The 23985-nt window shown below is 37.4% G+C and overlaps 1 long non-coding RNA gene across 9 annotated transcripts in view; it reads right to left on the reverse strand.

Annotated features, from left to right (window-relative positions):
• The window catches only part of LOC125276940, a 342031-nt gene that overhangs the window by 274878 nt on the left and 43168 nt on the right, over positions 1-23985 (reverse strand). The window lies entirely within an intron of this gene.

The following is a 23985-nucleotide window of genomic DNA, read 5'->3' on the forward strand; positions in this document are numbered from 1 at the left end:
GCTCCAAAGGTTTAATTAATCCGAATTATTAAAAAAAAAAAAACGGTTTAAATGAATGCTTCAATGACTCACTCATAAATACTTCGCTTGTTTTGTTTCTGGATGAATCAGCATTTTTTTTGAACGAATCACTGAATGAATGATTCAATGCCAAATACATATTTTTTACAGTCACTTGTCGCCACCTAGTGATTTAACGATGTAATGATAAAATCGTTATTTGAAGAGTCACTCAAAAACCATAGACATCAGTGTTTATATCTGAAGTATAAACTTTTCTCCCAGAACTTCTGTGATAATGAATATTTTCAACACAAAAATTATGAGAATGTTGATTTGAAACTTCCACTGTGCATTTGTCATTGTTTAAGAGACACAGGCAAATTATTGTCAATTCACGTTTGATTTATGCAATCATTTAACGATTAATCGTGCAGCTCAAAGAGCATGTTGTGACATGGTGGCTACAGGAGCCAATGACATGGACTGCTCTGTCATGGACAGTCAGACAAAAAAAACACAACAACATGCAAACCTATTCACATCAGACCACAGGAGGCGAAAACAACAACAACAAACTCAAAAAAAGAGAAAGAAACAGCAGCTAACCTCTAAGAAATTGCAGCTGACAGGAGGGCACCTCAGGACAGAAAGCCATAATTATAAACACCTTGTATTGTATGTATTATAATGGAGTGATGCGTGTCTGACGGATGAAAACATTTCGGATTTTTTTCTCTCTTTTCTTTCTTCCTTCCTTCCTCAGATCTGGCAACACTGTTGTCCCCCCACCCCCCCACCCCAACTCTCCCTTTTTACTATTCATTGAGATACAATCGCCGGTTGGCACTTCTCCAGTGTTAGATGCATTTGAATAATACATGACCTGCCCTTTCGCTGACATCACGGTGCCAGAGCTCCAACAAGGTATGAATCTTATTCTATATATACTTCCAATGTTCAGCTGTTCACAATCTATACTGTCAACAATTTATCACAGGATGCAGAGTGGCGCTGCCAAGTTATCAGAGTGGTCGGCGGCCGTGTATGATCTAGTCGGAGCATCTGGCTCTTCACTGCTCGTGACATTAGCCCAGACAAGAGAATCAGTGGACTATTGAATGCAATTACAGTAAGCAAGACAGACAATAAAGATTGATAGGGCTTTTTCATTTTATCACACAAGGAAACATAACGGCGGTGAGGCTTCGCCTTCAACTGCCTGCATCTAATAATGATTGAGGGTGTGCCATGGTGTGGGCAAGACGAGAGGTGAGAGAGAGAGAGAGAGAAAGAGCATATACACAACTGGGCTCTGCCCTTTTATCTATGCACATGCATCATGGACAAACGGGGATACGCACTCCTTCACACACACACGCGCATATGCATTCATGCTCACATGCAAAATGCAAACAGACGGTATACGCATGCAGAGACACCCACACAAATGTGTGTGTGTGAGCAGATACCTTCTGTTTGGACTTTCAGAGCGAGTTTGTGCGAGAGCCTTGGTGAATAATTGCATTCGGAGGATTTTAAAGGAGAGAAAAGCCCTCGACGTGCCCGTGCTCTGTTAATGATGAATATTTACACGACATCGATCACATTTTTGCAAGCAATCTCAATGATTAAGAGGGGAGAGAGTCACCATGCATATTTAAACAATGCGAGAGATAATAAATGAGCCCTTTCAATACAATCAACAACCTCAGGCAAAACAGAGGAAAAAACATCACAAGAGAAAATATCTCGGCTGTTGACCACGCTGAAAGGCCAAAAAGACCCCCGTCTAAGAGCCTGGATACATATTCATACCGCAGCCTTGTTGCATTTAAACAAAGCGCGTTTGGAACGGAGCGTGTTTACCGAAAAGCGAAACTGACAGGTCACATTAAATTGACCTGACAAGATTCTGAAAGGTGACTATCGGGACAAAACGCATTATGAATTGCAGTTTTCGACCGGACTTACATGCAAACGTGACAAATGTTTAATTCCTTGAAAGAGAGTGGGGGGAAAAAGCCATTTTCTGGGAGACACTGTGGAGATGACATGTCAACGCAAGACTGTTCTATTATTTGCTTGAGTAATCATAACAATACAACATGCTTTCCCCTAAGAGTTAATTGCAATGTGGAGGAACAGGCCAAAGCAAGCAATTCTATATTTGCAAGAGCGTGTTGGCATGGTGCTTTTCTCTTGAGATAAGAGAAAATTTCTCATTTTAACATGATATGCAATACATATTGATATATTATTATCTATTCTAGTAAAGTATTGCTTCATAGTGGGTATGAAATGGATATTGTATATATTATGGCTATCAATCAATATAAAAATGTAATCAAATTAATGACATGCCAATTAATCAGATTATCGAACTTTAGAGAAAAAAGCCCCAAAATGAAGCTAAGTATTTTGATCTAAAAAAAAGTGATAATGATATTCTGAATGCATTTCCAAAAACATCATTCTGCGTGATTTATAAGCGGTTTTATCATGGGGACCAAGGTCCAAATTTACTTATATCTTTGTGGGGGCATTTGGTCCCCACCCACACACACACACATTTTATATTATATTATATTATATTATATTATATTATATTATATTATATTATATTATATTATATTATATTCTATTATATTATATTATATTATATTATATTATATTATATTATATTATATTATATTATATTATATTATATTATATATACACACACACACACACACACACACACACACAGGTGGTACTTAAAGTTGAATTGCTGCAAATGCAGAGAAACTTCTTATTAAAGGATTTACAATTGATATAATTTTTTACAAATATATTTTATTTATAGATTTTTATTTGTAATTTTTAAACCATTAATCTCATTTTTTTTTACATATATAAAGTGCTCAGCGTAAATGAGTACATCCCCTATGAAAAGTAAAATTTTAAACAATATCTCAATGAACAAGAACAATTTCCAAAATGTTGACAAGACTAAGTTTAATATAACATCTGTTTAACTTATAACATGAAAGTAAGGTTAATAATAATATAATTTAGAAAACAAAATTTTTACTCAAATTAGGGTGATGCAAAAATGAGTACACCCCACTGAAAGTCTCTGGAGCAAAGCTAAATTTTAGACTACAAATGTCTAATTTAACAAGAATTCAACCAAAGGTGAGTATAATTATTCATTACACAGGTGTCCAGCAGACAGTTGACTATAAAAGGGTGTTAAAACCCCTTCCCATTTCATGCTGTCAGCAATGGCACCACATGGAAGAGAAACATCACAAGACCTAAGAAAGAAAATAATTTCTTTTCACCCGAAAGGTGAAGGCTACAAGAAGATCAGCAAAGCTTTACTTATCAGTCAGAGTACTGTATCAAACGTGGTACAAAAATTTTAAAAAGATGGAACTGCAACCATCTTACAGAGACGTCCAGGTCATCCACGGAAGTTAACACCTCGACAGGAGCGTCTACTGATGAGAAGGGTTGAAGAAAATCAGCATGCAAGTTCACTGCATTTATCTAAAGATTGTTCAAAGGGGGTGTACTCATTTACGCTGAGCACTGTATGTTTGATGGACTAACAAAATCTGTTTCTGGTTAACAACTACACCCAAGCAACAAAAACAACAAAAAAAAGGATATAAGTAAACCCCTAAACAAGCACTTTGAGCACTGTGTTGTCTAAGTTTGCATCCCACATCTAAGAAGGTTTGGAAGGTGTGTGTACTGTGTGTGTGTGTGTGTGTCAAGGCCTGACAGCTGAGGATATTTGCATGCACACACAGTTTCACATGCAGTCGCACAGGCAAGCTGCTGGGCTCTTATCACCTAAGATAAGGCCTGACTGGCCTTTTACCTAGGGGAGCCAGGTCTAATCTGAAAAAGCCTGTCACTAACAAAGAGAGATCCCTTCCTCAAGGATAGCAAGGCTAAAGTGAAACCCAACTTTGCTCCTCTGCCTCTTTACTTCCTTTTATCGTCCCCTTCATTTGGGTCCAGACTTATTACTCCCATAATGCAACACTTTCACCCCGACTCAACCACTCCATTACCCATGGATATTGTCCCTCTTGCCCTTACTGTCTGATAAGTGCAAATGAATGGCTAAATAAATATTGACAAACTGTTTTTTTTTTTTTTTCATTCCCCACTGGATTGACTTTGTCTGCACCCTAGCAGTTATTACAATAAGCTCTCTGCCTCTTACGTGTGCATCTGCTTTCATCAATGATAAAAGGTTGAGCTTAATCCAAGGATAATATGTCCGTCACATTTATTCACCCATAAAAAATAAATAAATAAATAAAAAAATTGTACAAATAGTCAGTGATTGTTAAATCTATCAAAACCATGGCCATTTATCAAGGTACCTATGGTGAGATTAAACTGGAATATAGAAATATTGTCGCTGTTAATGAGGGTGTTGGCTTATAAAAAAAGGACACCCAAACCATGCACACAACGCAACCGTAAAGCGGCGTTAGGCAATTTGCTTGTGTGATAAAAGAGCGCCCATATTCTCTAAAGGTAAGCAGTTCTGTTAACACACAAACTCTGACTTCCAGTAGTGGAGCTTTGTTAAGATTCATATCGACAAATGTCAAAAAGAATTAAAAAGATAACTGTCATTCAGAATGGGCTTCGGCACTCTGACATATTGCTCATAGACGGGGAAGATAAGGCAGACCCCAGCTTCCTGTTTCTCAGTCAGAGCCCACTGCTTTCCTGCACATCCAAAGAGCTAATTCCCCGCTCATATGAATATGCCATTTTCATACTGCCAAGATGATGAATCCCTGAACTGTACGTCACTGTTAGCAGGCCCTACCAAAAATGCCATATTAATGTCAAATGAGATATAACGATTTAGATTTGTCAGATTGCCCAGTGTCAGTCCACATCCATCCTGTGAGCTGGTGGAGATTTCCCATCAGACACTGAGAGGAAGAGCAGATAACACACCTCTCTGTGTTGGGCTGCTCTCAATGGAGGCAAAGGGGCAAAAGTAGTTATTCCAACTGCCCTGTTCACTGTAGTTAATCAGTAACAGAATACAAATAATAAAAAATATGGATATTAAACTAACCTATTGTGATTATGTTAGGGAGACCTGGGGTAATTGCAATAGTTTCCTTCAAAACTCAGACTACTGTAAGTCTGTTGATATGAGAGGAAGGAAGGAAGGAAGGAAGGAAGGAAGGAAGGAAGGAAGGAAGGAAGGAAGGAAGGAAGGAAGGAAGGAAGGAAGGAAGGAAGGAAGGACTAGAGTTACTGAATCAATTTTAAAGAACTTCAAAGAATTTTAAAAGGTTCTATAAGGAGAAATGTCTTAAATGATTGCATAATACGTTCATGTTTAACAGGTTATTTCAATTTTATTCTTGTGATAAAGTATGTTACAGTTTAATCAAACTTAAAGGTGCCCTAGAATTAAAAATTGAATTTATCTTGGCATAGTTAAATAACAAGAGTTCAGTACATGGAAATGACATACAGTGAGTCTCAAACACCATTGTTTCCTCCTTCTTATATAAATCTCATTTGTTTAAAAGACCTCTGGAAAACAGGCAAATCTCAACATAACACCGACTGTTACATAACAGTCGGGGTGTACGCCCCCAATATTTGCATATGCCAGCCCATGTTCAAGCCATTAGACAAGGGCAAAACGTCGGGATCTGTGCACAGCTGAATCATCAGACTAGGTAAGCAAGCAAGGACAATAGCGAAAAATGGCAGATGGAGCAATAATAACTGACATGATCCATGATAACATGATATTTTTAGTGATATTTGTAAATTGTCTTTCTAAATGTTTCGTTAGCATGTTGCTAATGTACTGTTAAATGTGGTTAAAGTTACCATCATTTATTACTGTATTCACGGAGACAAGAGAGCCGTCGCTATTTTCATTTTTAAACACTTGCAGTCTGTATAATTCATAAACACAACTTCATTCTTTATAAATCTCTCCAATAGTGTAGCATTAGCCACGGAGCACAGTCTTAAACTCATTCAGAATCAAATGCAAACATCCAAATAAATACTATACTCACAGGAATCGATGTATGCATGATGAACACTTTGTAAAGATTCATTTTGAGGGTTATATTAGCTGTGTGAACTTTGTGTTTGCTGTTTAAGGCAGTTGAGAGCTTGCGGGGGCGGGGGAGCGGGAGATTTAAAGGAGCTGCACGCTTAATCGGTGCATATGTAATAATGGCTCAAAATAGGCAGTTAAAAAAAAATTATTAAAAAAAATCGATGGGGTATTTTGAGCTGAAACTTCACAGACACGTTCAGGGGACACCTTAGACTTATATTACATCTTTTAAAAAGGGGTTCTAGGGCACCTTTAAAAATGAATTAAAACAATTAATTAAAACTAAATCCATATGTGACCCGTTACGGAATCTAGGGACACAAGTCGGCAGCACAACTCTCGAGCAAAATGAGAAAGAAGCATTTTTTTTCAAAATTGGTGATTTTCGTTTTTTTGCAGAATCTGTTAGTTGAGATCATGAAGAAGCCTTTCCGTGTTTGAGATAGCAGTATTGGTATATTTAAAAGCGTACATTTTGAGGTCGAAATCGGCTTGTTTTTCGGAGATTCTAGCACGCAGTAGGGGCGTGTCATTGTCTGTGTGTATTTCCATACTGGGAAGCGTGGCTACTTATTATGCAGCGCTCTGGCCGGCTCTAGCTGATATCAAAATTCAATGAAGAACCGTGGCCGTTACACCGAAAATGTTTTGAAGTACTTCTTCGACAAGCCGGATGCTTATGAACAAGCGCTCACTGATTCTGAAGACGATCTGAGCGACGATGAAAGCGGCATAATAAGACATTACCTCTCTGGAGTCGGGTAACGCGCCGGTGCGTTTTGCAGGTTTTTTTTCACATTGCAGCAAAACAGACTTAAAATACTCCATCATATTTTGTCATAGAGACATAAGTAATATATATCAATTGAAACTATAGAATGTCTTCTTTTATTTGTGTACACTCAGAGTAAAAACAAAATGTTGTGCTTTTTGAAAAATAAAGAAAACTAACATGATGCGTGATCTCTCATCTCCCTCTGAACGAAGTCCAATCTGATAGTTCTCAGAAAATGAACTGTAACTTAGTGAATACTAATCATAAAAAAATTATACTTATGTCTGAAAAAACGTTGAAATGTCAAGTTTTAAAATGTGTAAGTCAAATCGAAAACAAACCTTCTGTGTTTATGTAATCTGTATGAAAAGAGAGCCATGTCAGAAGTCTGTGATTCAGCTCATTATCCGCTAATGCGGCCACGCCCACGGAGCCAGCGCTATTCAGACGCAAATTCAGTCAATACATGCATTCATCGCCTCAATCGTGTATTTATTGTCTTGAAAAGTGTTTTGAATAGCCATAGTTAGCGATCTCTGGCCTCTGTTAGTCCAGTTATTTCCTGGATTGCCTATTCTTCTTTAACAGGCTTCTCAGGTGAGAACATTTCATTTCATGATTAGTGACCAAAATGATCACGGTTATCACAGAATCCTGTTCAAAAAGTCAATTCACCTAGTTTTATGTGGAAAACCAGCAAATAAAAAATAAAATTAGCATCAATATGTACTTTCTCTTTACATAAACATTAAAATAATAACATTAAAAATGATGGGCAGATTTTAAAGGAGTGTCTTGCAACATGTTATCTACAATGCACAAGTTCAAATAGAGTTTTGACAAAAAAGTCACATATTTCAGCCTCTAAATCATTTTTATAAAAGTAAAAAAATAAATAAATTACTGACATTTACAATGCACATTAACCTTTATTATTAATAGTATGCGGTCCATGCAGCTTTACAGGGGGTATGGCTTATCTAAATGAGATGTAAATGAGCCCTATTGTCACTCCCAGCAGGTGAGAACAGGTGAGAACTGCACAAACTTTAAAGGGGTTTTTCTCCCTCATGAGCTTTCTTGATTGCCTACCTTCAAATGGCCACAACTTCTCCAAATATTATCAGATTTCCATGTGTCACACATCGTTGGAAAGCTTGGAGACTGTACTTTCAGAATCTGTGAATAACTGAAAAAAACGACTTGTGTCCCTACTTTCCGTGACTGGTCACATATAATGATCGCATGATGGGAACCCCTAAAAGGTTCTTTATATGAAGCACCTGACAGAACACTTAAAAGTTCTATATAGAACCTTTTCTTCTACGAGTAACACTAGACTTCTTTGGTGCTTCTCAACTGGTAAGATCACTGAACAGTGGTATGTTCTGACAGGGTCACAGACAGCATAAGAAAACACTGCTACAGGAAAATAACAACATGCAACTAACTATATAATCGTGCACCATTATAATAGCAAAATGAATAAATAAAAATTGTCTGTTGATGTTAAAGGCCCTGTACAACATTAACTCCAATTCATATGAGCACATGAGCATATGAGATATCAAAAAGGCTTCAACTAGACATATAATTAACAAAACATTCTGAAGATATTCAGTTGAAGATATTCAGTTTTGTATTCAGTTTTTTTTTTGTTCTTCCTTTTTTTTTCTTATAACTAATGTACAATTGCTTCTGACCTCACACAAATTCACTATAAAATAAACAAAATATTCAAAGACATCCAAAGCTTCAAAAACCAAAATTTATGACAAAATAAAATGATTGCTGATATTATAAATTCCTTTACTGAAGACATTTAATGCCTCCCTTAAAGCCCAAAGTATACTTTGGTCATCCGTGTTTTGTAATCGGGTCTGCGGATGTTATAAAGTATAAAGTATATAAGAAGTATATAAGAAGTATAAAGTTTAAAATATAAAGTTTAAAGTATAACATTTTTTTTTTTGAATGAATGAATGAATGAATGAATGAATGAATGAATGAATGAGATCAAAAGGATAAACAATGCAAATTTATTTTCACAGCTGCCTTTGATCATATTTACAAAGGGTGCAAATAATTCTGACCATGGCTTTATATGTGTTGCGCACCTGTGTTTACTGTGCTGTATTACATTTTAATAAAATAGCACATAGAGGTCAAGAGGAGAGGGTTCCCTGCCCAGCCCAGAGCTTAAGGCAGGAAAAAAACAAGCTTCCAGCCTTTTAAAGGTCGTTAATGAAGCAGAGAGGAACTGTTTAGCATACCGTACTCTCCCTCTCTAACAACATCATCAGATTAACAAGTTCAAACTACAATGCATCAGCTTCAAGATACAATCTCCGATAGCAATTAAGCAGGAAACGTGCAATTTGCTCAAGAAAAAAAAATAGTCAATACCTATTATTGGATCTGCATACTGAAGTAGTACGTTTCTCCTAGACTATCTGCAACAGCAATCACAGGCCTTTGAATTGAGTTCACTATAGCAGTCATTCTCAACATTGGGTACTCCAACATGCATATAAGAAGTTTCTAATTAAGGGGTACTTGGAACGATAAATTAAATAAAAAAAATAAATAAAAAAAAGTATTTCTACAGTTTTCTACAAGTTATTTAGAAATAATAGTCCTGTAAAAATGTTAACATTCCAAATCATTTCTCCTTATTAAACCACTGTACTTTCAGCCATGCCATTGGTTAAAATAAAAATAAATAAATAAATAAAACTCTATGGTGTGTAAGGTAGCATATCCTCAGCGTGTGTCTCACTTTCCATGACGTTGTCCAGTAGGTTCTCTACAATTCTTTTAACAGAATCACCATGGTGATTGATTCACTGGGTCATTGCCTAGACCTCTCCTCTTCAACCACAGAGCAAACACAAACGTATACATTTACCACCTGTGGCATTGGAGGGGAGCATGTAACATCATGGACATTTTCCATTATTCATTCTACTTCTCAGGCTTTCTGACGGTCCCTCTCAGATGACTCTTTTGAACAGGGCTACTGCTGATTTAAAAGGGAAAGGCTGCATGTATTCAGTGTGGCTGAAAAACTATATAACCCACATTCAACTACACACTTAACGTATCCATATATGACACTCAGATTCATACTCTATCCTCTGTTGCCTTGAGAAATATTAACTGTATATGTAGCCACAAGGGCAACACAGCACTTATCTGCTGAGAGATAAGTGGGGGAAAAAAAATATTTTTTTTTTCTTTGGTCATGTTAAAACAGTCCAATTTTAAACTTTAACTGCCACAAAAATGCTACAAAACACCCTATTTTGAATGCATGAAAGTTCAAGAAAAAGGTCATCTGAGAAAGAAAATTATCATTACTCATCCTCATGTTGTTCCAAACGCATATAAACTTTTAGATAAAGAAAATAGAAAGCGAAGGAAAGAAACTGTACAAAGCCTACAGTAAAAACCTAGCCTTATTATAAATATGGTGAAAAACTGTAAACTTTGCATCACATGTAATTTTGCTATAAAACACAGTTACATTTATTGTTCTTCCAAGTAAAAACTATGAATTGACAATTTATGGCAAAAAAAAAAAAAAAAAAAAACCCACAAGTCTTGTATATTATATTTTATACAAATAATTTGGATTCTCCTTATTTTTGTTATCAGGACTGGCTGAACAGGCCACTTACAATGAATTCTGATTCAACATGTGGCCTTCTATTGTACCACCTGTATTATTATGGTTGTTATCAGTACATTTAAAGTATAAAAAGCAGATTTGCAAGAAAATTAATGACTTAATGAAATACATGGATATCTTTTTGGCAACAACAGCTGCCATTTATTACCCCAAATTTAACAAGATATTTGGTAACACTTTACAATAAGGTTTTATTTGATAACAATATTAACTACATGAGTGTGCATGAACTAATAATGATCAATGCTTCTACAGAATTTATTAATTTTATCTACTGTTAATCTCAAATTTTACTAACACAAACTACATAACTACATACATTTTACTAATACAAACTTTTGCCATTTTAAAGGTTGACTGTCTGAATCCCCATTTATTTACTTATTTTCTGCTATTGAGTTCTAAGGGGAGAAAAGTTATGTGGGATTAAAAAAAGACATTTAGGGTAAATAAATGATGACAGAAATTTAATTATTGGTTGAACTATCCCTTTAACGCCTAAGACTCTGTGGTCTATACTAAAAATAAACAGCATAGTGAACCCAATGCAAGTGGTGATGACTAACCAGGCTTAAAGCTATTCTAATATAAACATTGCTATTAGTGTCTTAATTAAAGATGTAAATACCAACCCCGCTTCAACAAAATCAGGCCAGACATCAGAATTAAACATGTGGCAGAGTACCGAACGGGACGCCATGTTGGAGGAGATTCCCAATAAAAGAGAATTAGAAAGGAGCTGACCCAAATATCATCTCACCAACAGAGGAATCGTGTTATGCTAAGTAGGCCATAAAGGTACTTAAAGATTATGCAAAATTCTCTTTTAATGGATGACATGGAGAAATGAAAGACAGGCAAATCTCCAAGCAAGGGAAAGGTAACCACCCCTTTCGTCTCAACGTGTGTGTGGTGACAGCCACAGGGCATGAAAGGAGTTGTGCTGTGGTACATAAAGGCAGGTGGGGATAGAGAGAGCTGGGCTGGGGCATTTTGGTAAGAAAATAATAAAGGTTTTGTAAAAGCTGATATTCATATGACTTCATATAGGCTAGATATGCATCAAACAGTACATACAAAAACAAATACGGTGCAATATCATTATATGTTAGACCTTTGCATAATGTAGGTACACACAAGAAACCATGTCCATAGTGTCCTTCTCCCCACCTCACTCATCCAGACCTCTCTAACATGCACACACATACACATCTCACTATACAACAGAACCAGCAGTGGGGCAGCGGCAAGGCCCTTGTGGAACCCATGCACCGTGAACCCTGAATTTTATGACTTCATTATTTTCCTTCCCCGCAACGCTCGCTTTCATTTGAGCAAGTCTCCACGTTGGTATAATGAGAGTGCTATAAAAACGTTGCTTTAAAAGGGTTTGCATACTCTCCCATTCTCAGCTCAACCCTTCAGCAAGCATATGGCAGGTAATCAGGTCGGCAATCACAGTGCCCATAATATGTGCTGCATGATTTCAGCATTGTGCTATTATCCATCTGTTTCTGCACGGAGAGACATGAACCTTCCTGTGAGAGGTCAGTGCTTTCATGGTACTCCTGGATCCTCCTGGAAGCTTTCTTGCCTTCTTCCTGGTAAGCGGCACTCCTGATTTCACATGGACTGATTTCACATGGTATTTATTTCCTTTTTCCATCTTCTGGATAATTCCCTGACAAAGGCACACTTAGGCCCAATCCCAATTCTACCCCTTACCCCTTCCCTTTCCCCTACCCCTTTGTTTTGTGCGTTCACGTGAAGTGGTAGGGGTGTCTCGATTCTCTTTTGGCTGGAGTGGTAGGGGTAAGAGGAAGGGCCAGATAGCCCTTCAAATGAAGATTTTTCGGGACCACACTTCGAACAAAGTCCAAAATACAGCGCAAAATGTAGGGAGTGAGTAATCTGTTAAATGTGCTCACGCCTGATTTCTGTTGATATGCGCACTTCATTGCTGTTCATACTGGTTAAATGTTACAGGACACTAATAAAAGAAACTAGGTATGATGACGTGTGTAATGATGTAGTAGCGATGTCCCATTTCTTAGGGGAATATTTTCACCCCTACACCTTGCCACTCTGTTTGAAGGGGCAAGGGGAAGGGGAAGGGGTAGGCGAAGGGGTATAAAAGAGAATTGGGATTGGGCCTTAGTGTCTTCTGTCTGTCTGTCCTGTCTGGCTATTGATCCGTCCATCTGTCCGTTCATCTAAAAATTCAGCTTTGATCACAGGAATAAATTACATTTTACAATAAATCCACATAGAAAACAGCTATTTGACTGTATTTTCGATCAAATAAATTCCGCTTTCCTCTTTCAAAAACATTAAAGAGTCTTATTTCAAACTTTTGATTGCCAGTCTGTAAAATAACTAATTAGAAAATTATATATTTTAGACACTTTCCTAACACGGGACATAGGCTACTTGAATATGAAAGTTGCCGGTTTTGCCATGTTTAGTGTAAGTTTTAGAATGATATTTCGAGTTTTATGAATAATTTTCAAATGATTGTGAAATTACTGAAGAAATCCTGACAACAGACACACAGACATTCACTCTTATCTGACATGCTGAAAACTATAGGCTACATTAATGTTTCTTTGTGCATTGTGTGACGAATAACGTAAATGTCATTAAAATATAAAAAATCCAAAAAGGTTAGAAGTAGTTTGCATCCATGGAAATGAATGTCCGTCGTATAACAGGTTTGTATTTATTTATTTATTTATTTATTTATTTATTTATTTATTTATTTTATCGTAAACAGTAGGCAAATATTGCTGTATATTGTCTTGTCATGTACGGTTGCTTATCTTACCACAGCTAGAATTCAAGCAATAAAAAGTGCCGTGCTGCTCAGTTTCTGTGGACAGTAAATCCCGCCTCCTTTGATTTGATTGGATGTCTCAAACATTTTGACAATGATGAGCACTTTTGGAGAGACTGAGTGAGCACACTAAACGGGTTACAGTTTTTTGCCTCAAGTGGGCCATGCCCGCGTGAACAATTCATCTGGGCTGACGGAAGGATATAGACTATGTAAATTTACTATAATTCATTCTTCATATATATTTACGTTGCAATCAATGGGCCAGCCCACATTGTCCAGCGGCCCACCGGGAAAACTCCTGGTACTCCCGATGGCCAGTCCACCCCTGTAACTATACATCCATCTACAATACAGCTACCAAACATCCATCCATCTATCACCACTTCTGTTCATATGTAGTCAATCAAGAATATCAGGTACAAATTTTGTCCTGATTCTATTTTGCATTTACTGTACAGCCCACACTCAACATTTTCCCCATGCTTTACTATAATAAAGGCGTGGTGTGGTGTCACTTATTCAATGTAAAATCCTTGAAAATATGAAACTGCCGAAACATATGGATTCATTTGTTATTTTTCAAGTGTACATCTACACTGTAAACCCTAATGCTCAAAATACTTAATTGGTTTGAGTAGGACAAACTTAAATTAAACAAATTAGCTCAATTACATTAACTGTTATGAGTATTTAGAACTTTCTTTTTCTTTTGAGTTCACAGCACTGACATATTTTAAGTAAACTGAACTGTTTCATTGTTTTGAGTTGTATGAACACATTTCTTTTAATTTAGATGAACTTAAAGGTGCTCTAAGCGATCCTGGGTGGAGTAACTTCCTGTTGACGTTCGAAGTGTTGTCAAACAAAACAGAGGCTAGCTAGCCTCCTCCTCCTACTCCTCCCCCTCCCCTCCGTGCTTCCGTCATGAAAGCGCATTTAAAATCATTCTTTTCGGTTATTGGCTGGAGCATGTTTATTATGTTTCGTGGTCCAGGCTGCACCAGGTAGTTTTTGTTTTTTGCGTTTTTTTACAGTGTGTTCAGGGGACAGGCAGCTAGCGGATAGTGAGGAGATGTTTGCTGTATGTGACAAAAAATGTTTTGGCCTAAAAACACGTGACATCGCTTAGAGCACCTTTAAGTTTAACTGAAACTGGGCTGGGATTTCTATTTCCCATGATGCTTTGCCCATGGCACTCAAAAGGGATAGTAAATGCTAAAATTAAGTGTTACATAATGTTTTTTTTTTTTTTTTTTTTTTTTGTGCAAGATGGTAAGGGAGATTTAGTAGTGATTAGTGTTTTGTTATGCTAATTTAGAAGAGTTTCTGTTAATGTGGGTTTTTGGAGAGTTACCATCATGGTGACAAGTGTTGCATGCTGCTTTGTTTGAGAGCAGGTAAGTTACATGTTTTATTATTAAGATTATGTTTTATTTAAGATTAACTTGTTCTTAGTTCAGATCAAGATCAATGCTTCAGTCTTTGAATTGGTCTACAAGAGTTTGCATGCTGTAATATGAAAATTGCACATTGACACTGTTGAGTATAGAAATACGTAAAGCAACAAGGACCGATGTGTGATAAAGCAGACAAGTGCATGCATGAGGTCAGATTGATAGATAAGCCTTATGTCATAATGCATACACACACACTCACGCTCACACATACATTTCTATGATGCTCTGCACGCTCCAAACATTTTGAAGGAATATTGAATGTACATTAAGTTACATTATACAGGAGGAACATATCAAAAACATCTTTGCCAAGGGAAATAAGACCAAAATTGGTCAAGATAATCAATGAAAATAACTGCCCTTAGGAAATTTTTATAGTTGACTGTTTTGTATCTGGTGTATATACGATACATGTGTAGTGTTCTGAAAAGTCAAACATGCATATTATATTACCAATGATTTGTGTACCGGCTTTGAAAACCCAGTCAGAAGAGCCCTGAGTCTATGGAATTCACTAGACAGCTCTGCTAAAGAAGAGTGGCAAGAAAAGCTTCTATCTTTTGTTTGAATGACTTTATTGGGTTGTAAAATCTGAGTGGAGGTGAGAGGTCAAAATGGAGAGGTACTGAAAGTACTGGTAAAATCACTTTTCCTGGAATAAAAAAAATACAGCCTACATATCAAGGAAAGAAATATGAATTGAACACAAAAGACACTCCAAATCAGAATAAAATACAATAGGCTTTAGACCAAGACAAGACGATAAAACCTTCAATAAGAAGAACAGTGCTGATGACAACTTAACCCTGGATCTGGCAGCTAGAATGGAAACAATTACCTCCACTAGCTTTGAACTTATTCCTATACACATTTTTGTGGTACAGTCCTTCATTCCATATCAACAGTACACCGTACCTCCAAATCTGCTGTCTGAGTCAGCATATGAAAAAACTAAATATATTTCACAAGTAAGAATAAACCATTTCAGTGACTACGCCAACCAACAGACAAAATAACTGGTGACAGATAAAAAGTCAATTAGATACAGTCCTGTATGTTATTCCCATATTCAAGAGTAAGCCCATCTTGCACAAAAACTCACATAAGTCCCACCTGCTAATGATTTATGGTGGCATGGAGAGACAGTGTGGTGCATTAAACATGGAGACAAATGTTAGCATACATTATAGACAACAAAATAGCCAGCATCTAAACAGTTGAGGACTATGAGAAGGGCATTTAAAGAAACAAGATGTTAAAGAGTACGATAGTACAACCTAAGGTTAGATTGAATGGTAGGGCTGGGACAATACATTGAATCTCGATTTGTGATGCAAAGAATCTGGAGCAATTCTGATATTTTCCGATGTATTGCGATTCTCTCTCGAATCGATTCTGAGCTTAGTTATTAACAGCAGATGGCACTATACGTGCTTCAGAAACACTCATACTCTGCCTGCCTCCAGTTCCTTTACACACACCACTTAAACCTAAAATAATCATTCATAAAGTTTGAAAAGTTTAAAGCGAATTACAAATCTCACGTCATAAAAGCATTCTGAGCTGAGGTGTAAGTATATTTAACCACTTACATGACTCAGCCGAACGCACGATCACAGTCCAGCATTCTTCTTCATGAGCATTTGTGTGTGTGGGTAAAAACTAGCCTAGAGCGCCATCAACTGTTAAAACTAAGCTCGATGTATCAATGTATTGTCCCAGCCCTACAAATTGGACAGTAGACGGACAAAAAAACTGAAATCTTTGCTTCCTGACTAGAGAACACAGAGAAAACAGGCTGTTGTCTTTCCTATTGCCAAATAGATAAGAAAACTTCAACACCCATAATGCACTGGACATGTTGCCGTCCAAGGCCATTCCCACCAGTCTGCTATGGATATGGATTTACCAGAGTCAAATTACCACCTTGCTTCAGCAGGAAATACTTCTTAGCAAACTTTTAGTCAAAATAGTATCGACTTGTAATGTTCCCAGGTGTGAGAAATCAAAGAGTAAATGTTTAGCGGAAGGGGAAAAAAACCAAACTGCTATTCTGTAGTTCCGCTCGAAGCAAAATGTTGTCGCGTATAGGTAAAGCGGTTGCCATAACGTTCCATTATACCATAATGCTGTTTAAAGAGTAGACGAAGTATGATACAGTTTTCAGTGATAAACCTACTCTTACAATAACTCTTTTGTTAATAACCCTCTGTCGATCTGACTGTTCATGGGCGGGGATACAAAAATGCAGAAGTATAATCTGTAGCTTTTGCTAGTCAAGCTGACAAACAAATGTGAATTTCTCGGTCCAGGTAAAACAGAGAACAAGTAAACATTATTCATTTACATATACTACAGACATTGTGACAATACAAAGCAGGCTGAAAATCGGCAAAGTTACTTTAAATTTATCAAAAGTGACAGTAAGGACATTTAAGCTGGGGACACACTTAACGACTAGCTGAAACATTCTAAGACTGAACTCAACACACTATATGATTTTAAATGCTGACTATAAACACCGACTGAACGCAACTGGCTCTGACTCAGCATGTTTGGGCACGATCAGTCGTTAGTATCAAATTACATTCATAATCGGCCTTACAATCGTTAAGTGTGTCCCCGGCTTTAGGTCACAAAACATTTCTTACGTCTTAGACTTTTGGACCCCATGGTATTTTCCAGAGGTGTGGACTCGAGTCATGTGACTTGGACTTGAGTCAGACTCGAGTCATGAATCTGATGACTTCAGACTCGACTCGACAAAATGTACAAAGACTTGCAACTCGACTTGGACTTTAACATCAATGACTCGTGACTTCACTTGGACTTGCGCCTTTTGACTCGAGAAGACTTGCTACTTCCCATGAAATTCTGAGGAAAAAAATGTTCACACGGCCGCGCCGCTCTCAGTGTATCTGCATCTGTGAAAAAAAAATGTGCACCACCTGTATGCATGCAGAGAGCACGCGCGCTGCCTGCACGACATCCAATCACTGTAGTCCCAGGTTGGTTTGATTCGACAGCATCTAAGCAGGCACATTGCAAGACAACCACTGAAGCGCAACAAGCAACAACGCGCCAGTTGGCAAAATGATACCAAAGATAGTTTCGCTTGGCTATTGTAACATAGTTCGTAAATGTGGGAAGAAGAAGGCGGGAACCGGCGAACGTTCAACAAAAGTTTAATACCAAAACAAACAAATACAAAACGAAAATAATGCCGGCAGACCCTCGCGGACGTCTGCCGGCCACACAAACATAATAAAACATATAAAGTCCAGGCCTGGTCCTCTCTCGTCCTTCACTGACGTCGCTCCTCCTTTTATGCCTCCGGAGCTCCTCCGTGAGAGACTCGAGGCCAGCGCGCCTCGCAGGTAATGCTCATTATCACTCGCGTCACCGGCCTCGCGCCGTTCCCTCACTGCTCTCGCCCGCCCTGCTCGTCACAGCTTTAAAAATTATGAGGTAGTCGACAAAAAATGAGTTGCATTTTGACAAAAACAGGCCTTCCAGTTTTACTCTTTCAATTATTCAGTTTCAGAGTTGCTGGTGTGCTGCCTCATTGAGGTCGTTTATGTAAATTTGGTAATCACAACTAAGCTGAACTGTATGAAGCTTATGTGTAGCAATATTCAATTTGAAATGTAATATGCAAAATGGCAATGCATTTCTGTATTTAAATTTGAATTTTCCCATACATTTGTGCAATGTGTGGTGCAAAATGAAAATGAAAATTCAATTATATAATTTACATTTGCCATTTCATACACTAGTTTTAATATGTAAATTGAATAATAATTTTAACGCTTTATAAGTTGCAAAATTAAAATTAAAATGTATTACAGAAATTATTAACATGTTCAAGCAAAAACTGTAGCAAAATTGTAATTTAAATGTTATTTTTTTCTTAATTGCATTTACACTCACAGTCACAGGTAAGACACTTGCGATTGCATTACCATTAAGTGTCCCGCAATGAATGTAGCAAAATTCAATGTGCAATTTGAAAATGCATTCTGAGCCGATCATGTGCCCGTCCCGCCCTGTCAATCACTGCGTGAAGTTGGCCTCGCCCCCACCCAGTGCAAAACGTCGGCAAAATAGGCTCAATCCTTTTTACTTCGTTTGAATAATAATATTAACTAATGGGAATATTGTTTAGCTTATTTTTAGTTTAATTTGGTTTACTTTAGTTATTTAATTCATTCAATTATTTTGTTTTGCTGTACTTTTCATGCCAACTTGCCATGGCCCCCCTAGCACCCCTATTTTTTGTGAAAATTAAAATTTTCTGTTTTTTTTTTTACTGTATTTGATTAATGTCATTGTATAAAAAGAGGTTTAAATAAATACAAATCTTACAGACATACATGATTTGTAAAAATTTTATTTCTGTGGTAAGAGGACTTGAAATGAATCGAAACTAAAATGGTAGGACTTTGGACTCGACTTGAGACTTGTTGGCTTTGACTTTTGACTCGACTCGGGACTTGCCTCATCTTTGACTCGACTTGACTCGGGACTCGAGGGCAAAGACTTGAGACTTACTTGTGACTTGCATAACAATGACTTTGTCCCACCTCTGGTATTTTCATATTTTTAAATGAAAATATGTCTGATTTAAAAATGTAAAAACATAACAGCTAATTTCCACACCTCCCTCAAAACACCAGCCCCGCCTTTCTGCATCCATGTGTTTGAGAAAGGAAGCTCACAAATCTTTATTTAGAGATGTGTGATTATCCCTTTCCCTCTCTCAGAGTGCATTAGAATGCACTGAGAGCAGTCGTCCCTTCCTCTCCTCTCCTCTCCTCAATCTCTCTCCATGCTGAAGGCCTTGTTTGTACAGCTCTCAGCCCAAATCCATTATTACTTCCTAAACTGACAAATCATTTCAACAAATACAATCTCCCTCTCCTTGTGCCGGCTGATAAGATAAATGCTGAAGTCGAGAGAGAACTGAAACAGAGGTAGAGGTTCATATTTCAATTTGCAAAGCACCTCGCTCTGAATCTTAATTTAGAAGCATTGAGACAAACAACATAATAAAAATAAATAAATAAATAAATAAAATAATAATAATTTAAAAAAAACGCTGAGGATTAAAGTCCCAGTCAGAGACAAAACTCTTATCTAACTCATAATGACAAGAATGCTAGACCAACTTTACCTCAATAATAATAATAATTTATATATTTACTACTACTACACCACTACTAATAATAGCCATAAACCACTGATGATAATAAAGACTATAAAGAGATGATTTCCAATAAGTCCTGCTGTACTCAACACAGACCTCGGCTCTTGTTCCTCCCCATGAGCCTGTGTTTGTTTTAATTGTGACCAATATAAAAAGGTCATAATTAATACCCCAACACAGACACTGATAAACAATTCCAAATTGCCACCATAATCAAATGATGCAAACATCTATGAGTTACAAAAGTTCACAGCCACAACTGACAATTTCTTAATTGTATTCAGTCATTCATGGAAATTTTATTAACATGGAGCTGATGTATCCTGCCCTTCCTCTGTCACAACACCAGGGATCTAATTTCATTATTTTCCACAAGATTTGCTTGACTACTGCCATGATTTTAATGCCGGTGCAGTCCAGATGTTTATGCTATTTAAATTAGGAGGCAAGGCCTGTTGGGTAAACATAATTAAAGAAAGTTGAGATTTTTTTCTCTTGCCCTCTCTTTGTCTCTTCGCCTCTTCGCCTCCCCTCACTCCGTCTTCGCAAGTTTACTTCATTAGGCAACTTTCATTTAACTCCTGATGCCACATGGCCCTCCCATAAAGCACAGTCCTCTGCAGATCTATGAACGGCTCACAGTGCCGTGAAGGAGACTTATGCACATCAGCGCACCCGCAACGCAGGCACGACAGCAGGCTGGCGAGAGAGGTCAAGGTCTCTAGCTCCACAGAGGGAGGAATATTAGGTGCTAGTGTTTACATGTTTGCTGTTCTGCCATGAAAACAAACTATGCAAAATACTGGCATAAGCTAACAGTATATCCAAACATATGCCTGAAAATACACCTTACCTCTGTAACTGAGTAGCACTTGAGCAGTATGGGTTTTTCAATGGCTGGTGCTAATATTGACATTTATATGGAAAACACCTTCATTTAAAGCAACTTTCACATTTAAGCAACTTAAACTGATTAAATACCTTGAATGTGTTTGTTTATTTCACATAATACGCAATACAAAAACTTACACCAATGTTCATGTTTGCAAAGCCAAAAAGTTGAGTCAACAAGTTAAAGGGTTAGTTCACCCCAAAATGAAAATTCTGTCATTAATTACTCACCCTCATGTAGTTCTACACCCATAAGACCTTCGTTCATCTTCAGAACACAAATGAAGATATTTTCGATGAAATCCGAGCGGTATATGACTTGTCCGTAGACAGCAATTTAACCAACACTTTCAAGGTCCAGACGTGACTGCAGTGATTTTATGAAGCAACGAGAATACTTTGTGTGCAAAAACAAAACAAAAATAACAACTTTATTCAACAATCTCTTCTCTTCCCTGTCATTGTCCTTACGTAGCACGACACATACGTGTGATGCTGATGCATGAGCCGGCCAATAATGAGCTGGACATAAACAACATATGAGAATGACACAGAAGAGAAGATATTGTTGAATAAAGTCATTATTTTTGCTTTGTTTTTGCGCACAAAAAGTATTCTCATCACTTCATAAAATTAAGGTTGAACCACTGCTGTCAAATTGACTTTTTTAACAATGTCTTTAGTCCCTTTCCAGACCTTGAGAGTGTTGGTTAAATTGCTGTCTATGGACGAGTCATAAACCTCTCAGATTTCATCAAAAATATCTTAATTTGTGTTCCGAAGATGAACGAAGGTCTTACGGGTGTGAAACGACATGAAGTTGAGTAATTAATGACAGAAATTTCATTTTTGGGTGAACTAACCCTTTAAATTTCATTAGAGTCAAATTAGAGTCAAAGTTCATTAGCACTGACAAGGGTGCCAAAACAGTTTCAAAATAAAAAAGGACTGGAGAGAACTGTTATATAATGTCAGAATGGTTCAAATATGATAAATATAACAATGGGTGTCTTATAACATCATACAAGTAGGACTGCACGATACTGGACAAAACAACTGACATTGCGATATTTTGTTTTTCTGCTATACTGAGATATAAAACAAACACAGGATTTTTCACAAGATGACTTGAATAGCAAGCCTATATTTGGAAAGAATGAATCATTCTACTGTGAGCGAGGTGATTTTGTTGGGGATTGCATCTGCACAGAAAAAAAGTAATAATAATAATTAAAAAAAAAATACTTTTAAAAAGACTTTTTTTTTTTTGATGGCAAAATCCTTTTAGAGCCGTTTAGGAAAAGGTTCACCTTAATAAACCTTTTTTTTTTTTTACAAAGTTGTAAATAAAACTATATGAACATTATTATTATGTTTCCACACTGAAAAAGCAGCACACATAATAACAACAACAAATAAACTAATTTTATGTTAACAAACATAAAACAAAAAATAATCATTTTAGTTTTTGAACTGTTCCTTTAAGTACAGAGATGACACGGATTAGAGACAGAAACCATTACATAAGCATCATAGCAGGGCAGATAGTAGCAAATATATGAACCCCGCTTTGATAATTCATATAAAAAGTCGGCTACATTACTCATTGCTCATACGCACGCATACTGTATAGATTGTGTTCAGCATTCTGCTGCTGAAGCAGCCCCAGCATTCTAATTTCAATGACTTGTGAACCCTCACCGTGCATTAGTTTAAAAGTATCATTGAGGTCTAAGCCAGTGATGAGAGCATTATTTCTCCTGTTTAGTGAATACTAATCAGCCATCCTAAAGTGGGAGCGTATGTGTCTGCGTGTGCGCGCAGAGGAGTGAAAGAAATTATATCACTTATGTCAGAGTGCTAATAGGTCCAGCCACACTCCAAATTTAATTTCATAAGCCACTGTTCTTGATTTTTCCCCCCCTTTCAGATTAGTGACTAACAATCTATTACAGGCAACATCACAGACAGTGTAATACAAGAGGTCATTACAAGATTACGTAAACTCCAGACTTGCATTACCATTTCACATCCATTTACATGATGATTATTACAGCAGAAATTAGAGTGTGATTAGAGGGCCTAGTAGCCTTTGCTCTCCGCAGACACATCTGGGCACACAGCAGAGAGGGACTGACCATTTGTGCCAAGGATTTATAGAAGCATGTCGGCATTTGTTTTGTCAGCGAGATCGCAGCAGCGCCTCGGTCATAAAACCAGTCACTGCCGCTCGCGTTTCCCCACTGCGGGCCAAACCGTTCATTTAGCATATTTGATATAAACACCTATTCTTTCCCAGAGTCACAGCGCAAGTGCAACGAGAAGAAAACTCCTCCGAAAAACATTCCGCCGGTGCCATACGTCCGTTTATAAGTATGCAGCACGCGGAACGTTCGCCATACTTTAGTGCACATGAGCTGAGTAGCTGTCAAAATTACAACAGGCATCTCAAGTAATTATGCAGATTTATGCAAAACATTAACAAGAAGAATTAAAAGCACAAATGAGGTGGCTACACTTGAATTGTTAAGATTATGAATAATTACCATGAATCTTTTTTGCTCTTAATATAACTTGTTTTTGATAAACAAAGCCTTAATTATCAGAATACTTCTGAGAATATCGGTGACCTTCATTAATCTTACAAAACAAGTCTCTGGTGAACGGCAGCTGAGGAGGCCCGCTCTCACACTGAGTACACAAATAACAAGAGCGGCGTATGCTAACTAGCCACTTCAGAGAGCCGAGCGTGCGGCCAGGTATATCTTACAGCTCAGCCACGGATGCACAATCATGCCAGGCGACTCTGCCTTTCCATCTGGGACTCCCTCATTCCAGCTACTCATTAATTACAGCCACATTTCTCACCCCATCCTCCCTTCTCTTCTCAATATGAGAGATCTGTTTTCGTCCCTAAACTCCGCTGTGAGAGTAATTGTTTCGGAGCTTCCGATTTGGACGTCAACGGCTGACTACTGGCTGCTCACCCTCGACCCTCTCCGGATTCAGCT

The sequence above is a fragment of the Megalobrama amblycephala genome, linkage group LG10 (assembly GCF_018812025.1).
Source record: "Megalobrama amblycephala isolate DHTTF-2021 linkage group LG10, ASM1881202v1, whole genome shotgun sequence".
In the NCBI taxonomy this organism is placed as follows: domain Eukaryota; kingdom Metazoa; phylum Chordata; class Actinopteri; order Cypriniformes; family Xenocyprididae; genus Megalobrama; species Megalobrama amblycephala.